Raw genomic sequence first — 5,610 nt, 5'->3', positions numbered from 1 at the left:
AATAAAGGTCAACATTTCCCTTCCTTTTTACTGCTGAAGTCAATGCTAACTTTTTGGGTTTTATAGCACCCAGGTTCTCAAATCTCCGCAGTCTTTCTCCATTTAAATAATCTTCAACTCCTCTCTCCTTCCTGCCAAAACCTCACGTTTCCCCACACTCTATCCCATCTACCGAGGTTTTGCCCTTTCCCTGAACCTGTCTCGATCCCTCTGCAGAGTCTCTGTGTCATTCTCACAACTTGCCTTTTGGTCTATTTCTGTGTCTTTCACAAACTCGGTAACTGTATGTTCAGGTTCCCCCTCTGGGTCATTGATCTCTATTGTAAATCGTTGTGGCCCCAGCACTGGTCCCTGTGTCAGTCCACTTGTTCCTGGTTACCGGCCTGAAAAGATCTCCCTTATCCCAGCTCCATGTCTCCTGTGAGTTAGCTAATCCCCTCTCCATGTTAATGTTCCAATTCCAACGCCGTTAGCCGGATAGCTGATACTTGAGTCATGTCAAGAAATTCCAAATACATTACATCCTCAGCATCCCCTTTCTCTGTCCTGCTTGTTACCTCCCCAAAGAATTCCTGGAAAAGTGTCAGACACACCTTCCCCTTCCTGAGACCACGCTGTCTCTGTTTGATGATCGGATGGATTTCTCAGTGCTCAGCTGTTCCACCCTTTATCATAGACTCAGCCGTGTTCCCAGTAACACATTATGCTCATTAGGCTATAGTGACCTGTTCGTCATCTCCTTCCCTTCTTCAATAAGGGTGTTACATTGGCACTTTCACAATCCTCAGGGACCATTCCAGATTCTAAAGATTCCTGGGAGATTACAATGAGTGTGCACCTCTACCTCTGTAGCTACTTCCTTGATTATCCCAGGATGGATCCCATCAGATCCAGGGGACTGATCAGTCTGTGGCTAGACCATTCCTCTGGCTCTGTTTCACCGGTGGTAGTTACTGCGATTACTTCCTCTGCTCCTCGTACCCGGGAATGTTGAGTAATTTTGGAAAGCTGTTTATGTCTTCTGCTGTGAAGACCAACGCAAAGTATTAATTCAGCCCCTGAGCCATTTTCGGGTTGCTCATTATTAATTCCCCAGCCTCATTCCCTGAGGGACGCCTGTTTACTCTGGCTTCTCTCTTCCCCTTTATATATTTTAAGAAGCTCTTACTGTCTTGCTTGATATTGCTTGCAGGTTTATCAGCAGTTTCTTTTATCCCTCATTATGTCTGGGCACTTTTTGCTGGGATCTGGAACGTTCCCATTTACCACTGGCTTCTCACTAATCTTTCTCACGTTTTATATATTTCTTTCAGTTTGAAGCTCCAAACTCTGGTTGGCTTAGTCTCTTTTTGGAACCCTACTTCCTGACTGGGATGTAAGGAAGCTGTTAGCCCCATTGTTCCTCAGTCATTGCTGTTACACTCCTTTCCCAGTCCTCTCCAGCCAGTCCTGCTCTCAGATCTTTCAGTTTATTGAAGCTGGTCACAGCTGTTTTGGACTCCGGTTCCTCCCTGTCAAACCGAGTGCTAAATTCTCCTGTGTTATGATCACTGTTTCCTGGGAGATCTTTTACTCTGAGATCTAATTACTAAACCTACTTGATCACATATTGCCAGATCCAAAACACCTGATCCCTGGTTAGAACATGGAACATGGAACAGTACAGCACAGAAACGATGTTGTGCTGGACATGACACCAAATTAAACTAATCCCTTCTGCCTGCCCTCGGTCCATATCCCTGCATTCCTTGCATATTCCTGTGTTTATCTAAAAGCCCCGAAAACGCCCCTGTCATGTCTGCCTCCACCACGACTCCTAGCAGCACGACCCAGTCTCCCTCATATCCTCCTTTGAACGTTCCCCCTCTCAGTTTAAATGCATTGCCCCTAGTATTATACATTTCAACGTGGGGAGAAAGAGTCTGACCGTTAACCCCATCCACGCATCTCATACCAGAGGAAGTGGTGGGGGCTGGTACAATTGCAACATTTAAGAGGCATCTGGATGGGTATATGAATAGGAAGGGTTTGGAGGGATATGGGCCACGTGCTGGCAGGTGGGACTAGATTGGGTTGGGATATCTGGTTGGGCCGAAGGGTCTGTTTCCGTGCTGTACGTCTCTATGACTCTATGTGGCGACCAGAATTGAACGCAATACTCTTTAAATGTAGCTGAACCAAAGGTGCAAGATGACATCCTGACATTGTGTACTCAATTCCTCAACCAATAAAGACAGCGCTATACGCCTTCTTCAACACCCTATCTACGTGTGGGGCCAATTTCAGGGAGCTATGGACTCCAACCCCAGATCCCTCTGTACATCAGTGCTGATCAGGGTCCTGCTATTAACTGGATACTTCTCCTTAACATTTGATCAGTTTAGATTAGATTAGATTACTTACAGTGTGGAAACAGGCCCTTTGGCCCAACAAGTCCACACTGACCCACCGAAGCACACCCACCCAGACCCATTCCCCTACATTTACCCCTTACCTAACACTACGGACAATTTAGCATGGCCATTTAACCTAAGCTGCACATCTTTGGACTGTGGGAGGAAACCGGAGCACCCGGAGGAAACCCACGCAGACACGGGGAGAATGTGCAAACTCCACACAGACAGTCACCTGAGGTAGGAATTGAACCCGGGTCTCTGGCGCTGCGAGGCAGCAGTGCTAACCACTGTGCCACCGTGCCACCCACATTGATCTCCCAAAGTGCAGCACCTCATGGTTACCTGGATTAAACTCTGCCTGCCATTTCTCCGCCCACACTTGTAACTGATCTGTAGATCTAAAACTGAATACACTCCATGATTCCTTCCTCGTGGCTTCCTCTGCCAATCTGACTATCCCAATCGACATGAAGATTAACTGGCACATGATGAATGTGGTGCTGTTGTTGAGACAGCTCGGTCCATTGCGTAAGCCATTGGCTCCCTCTACAATTTCTGATGCCTCAGAACATCATCAAAGACCCCTCCCACCCTGGTCATAATCCACCCCCACCCCCCAACGCTTTCCACTGGGCAGAAGATACCTGGCACAAATGCACCCACCACCACGTTCAAGACCTGCTTCGTCCCCGCTGTAACGGGACTTCTGAATGGACCTCTCCAAATCCGAATTAATGCTGACCTACTCACTGTGCACCTTCTCTGCAGCTATAACATTGTATTCCTCGCTCTGTTTGATCACCTCTAATGCCCTGTGTATGGTATAATCTGCCTGTACTGCCCACAAAACAAAACCTTTCACTGTACGTAGGCACATGTGGAATAATAAATCAAATCAAATCAGATATTCTGGTTTATCCTCTGTGTGGATTCTGTGGAACGTCTATAGCATATTCCCACCTGTGACTCCTTTCCCTGTTTAATCTTTCCGTCCCCCTGTATAGATTCTGCAGTTGCCATTTCTTGTGATTGTACTGAGTCCATCCCGTACAAACAACAGCTACCTCACCACCCTTCCCTTCCCAAACGCCTGGCCTGCCGAAAAATCACAGACTCCAGGATATTTATTTCCCAGCTTCAGGCTCCTTGTAACTATGTCTCTGTAATCTTTAAAAACACCCGCTAAACCTCCATCTGTGCTGTTAATTCAACTACTTTGTTCATTCAAATAAAGAGCCCTTAATCTTACCCTTTTAACCTGTTTATACTCTATGGTCACCTTCTCTCCTACTCTGGGGAGCCATGGACATGGAGCAGTCAGTATCAGACTGGGGTGGACAGAGTCAGAATGTACACCACACCAGGTCGATTGGAAATTGCAAACTTTCACCAAATCTGACGAAGGAGCAGTGCTGCAAAAGCTTGTGATTTCAAACGAACGTGCCGGACTATAACCGGGTGTGGTGTGAATTCGGACCGTGGGGATGGTTATCCAAATGCCCTTTTACATTTCACCCTGTCCCAAACCTCCCCTGACCCATGTTTAAAGCCCTCTCTACAGCTGTAGTTATTCAGTTCTCGAGGAAACTGGCCTCACCCTTGTTCCCCACCCACACCCCCCTCTCAGTTATCTCTCCACCCCGGAGGCTCCCTGCCTCTATTCCTGATGAAGGGCTTTTGCCCGAAACGTCGATTTTCCTGCTCCTCGGATGCTGCCTGACCTGCTGTGCTTTTCCAGCACCACTCTGATCTAGTTCAGATGCAGTCCAGCAGAATAGCTCCCTTCCTTCCCAGAACACAACGAACTGAAAACCATTCCACTCACACTTATACTCAAATATTCTAATAATTATTACATTTAACTGACCCAGGGGTTTCTAATGATTGGTTTTTTTGCGTTGTTTCCTATCCCCTGATGGTTAAAGGGGCACGATCCTCTTGTATTAGTTTTCAAGACGTTATGAAACTGGAAAGGGTTCGGAAAAGATTTACAAGGATGTTGCCATGGTTGGAGGGTTTGAGCTACAGGGAGAGGCTGAACAGGCTGGGGCTGTTTTCCCTGGAGCTTCGAGGATGGAGGGGTGACCTTATAGAGGTTTATAAAATGATGAGGGGCATGGAGAGGATAAATAGACAAAGTCTTTTCCCTGGGGTGGGGAAGTCCAGAACTGGAGGGCAGAGGTTTAGGGAGAGAGGGGAAAGATATAAAAGGGACCTAAAGGGCAACATCTTCACACAACGTGTGGTGCCAGAGGGTCAGTGTCGGAGGGTCAGTGCGGAGGGAGTGGGTACCGTCAGAGGGTCAGTGCTGAAGGAGTGGGCACTGTCGGAGGGTCAGTGCTGAGAGAGTGGGCACTGTCGGAGGGTCAGTGCTGAGGGTGTGCCACACTGTCGGAGGGTCAGTGCCTAAGGAGTGGGCTCTGTTGGAGGGTCAGTGCTGAGGGAGGGGGCACTTTCGGAGGGTCAATGCTGAGGGACCGCCGCACGTTCGGAGGGTCAGTGCTGAGGGAGTGGGCACTGTTGGAGGGTCAGTGCTGAGGGAGGGGGCACTGTCGGAGGGTCAATACTGAGGGAGTGGGCACTGTCGGATGGTCAGTGCTGAGGGTGTGGGCACTGTCGGAGGATCAGTGCTGAGGGAGTGGGCATGTCAGAGGGTCAGTGCTGAGGGAGTGGACACTATCGGAGGGTCAGTGCTGAGGGAGTCAGCACTGTCGGACGGTCAGTGCTGTGGGTGTGCCACACTGTCGGAGGGTCAGTGCTGAGGGAGTGGGCACTGTCAGAGGGTCAGTGCTGAGGGAGTGCCGCACTGTCGGACGGTCAGTGCTGAGGGAGTGGGATCTGTCAGAGGGTCAGTGCTGAGGGAGTGGGCACTGTCGGAGGGTCAGTGCTGAGGGAGTGCCGCACTGTCGGAGGGTCAGTGCTGAGGGAGTGGGCTCTGCCGGACGGACAGTGCTGAGGGAGTGCCACACTGTCGGAGGGTCAGTGCTGAGGGAGTGGTCACTGTCAGAGTGTCAGTGCTGAGGGAGTGGGCACTGTCGGAGGGTCAGTGCTGAGGGAGTGGACATTGTCGGAGGGTCAGTGCTGAGGGAGTGGGCACTGTCAGAGTGTCAGAGCTGAGGGAGTGGGTATGTCAGAGAGTCAGTGCTGAGGGAGTGGGCACTGTCGGAGGGTCAGTGCTGAAGGAGCGCCGCACTGTCAGAGGGTCAGCGCTGAG

Source organism: Chiloscyllium plagiosum, chromosome 43, assembly GCF_004010195.1.
Source record: "Chiloscyllium plagiosum isolate BGI_BamShark_2017 chromosome 43, ASM401019v2, whole genome shotgun sequence".
NCBI lineage: Eukaryota > Metazoa > Chordata > Chondrichthyes > Orectolobiformes > Hemiscylliidae > Chiloscyllium > Chiloscyllium plagiosum.
This window is presented reverse-complemented; position numbering follows the sequence as displayed.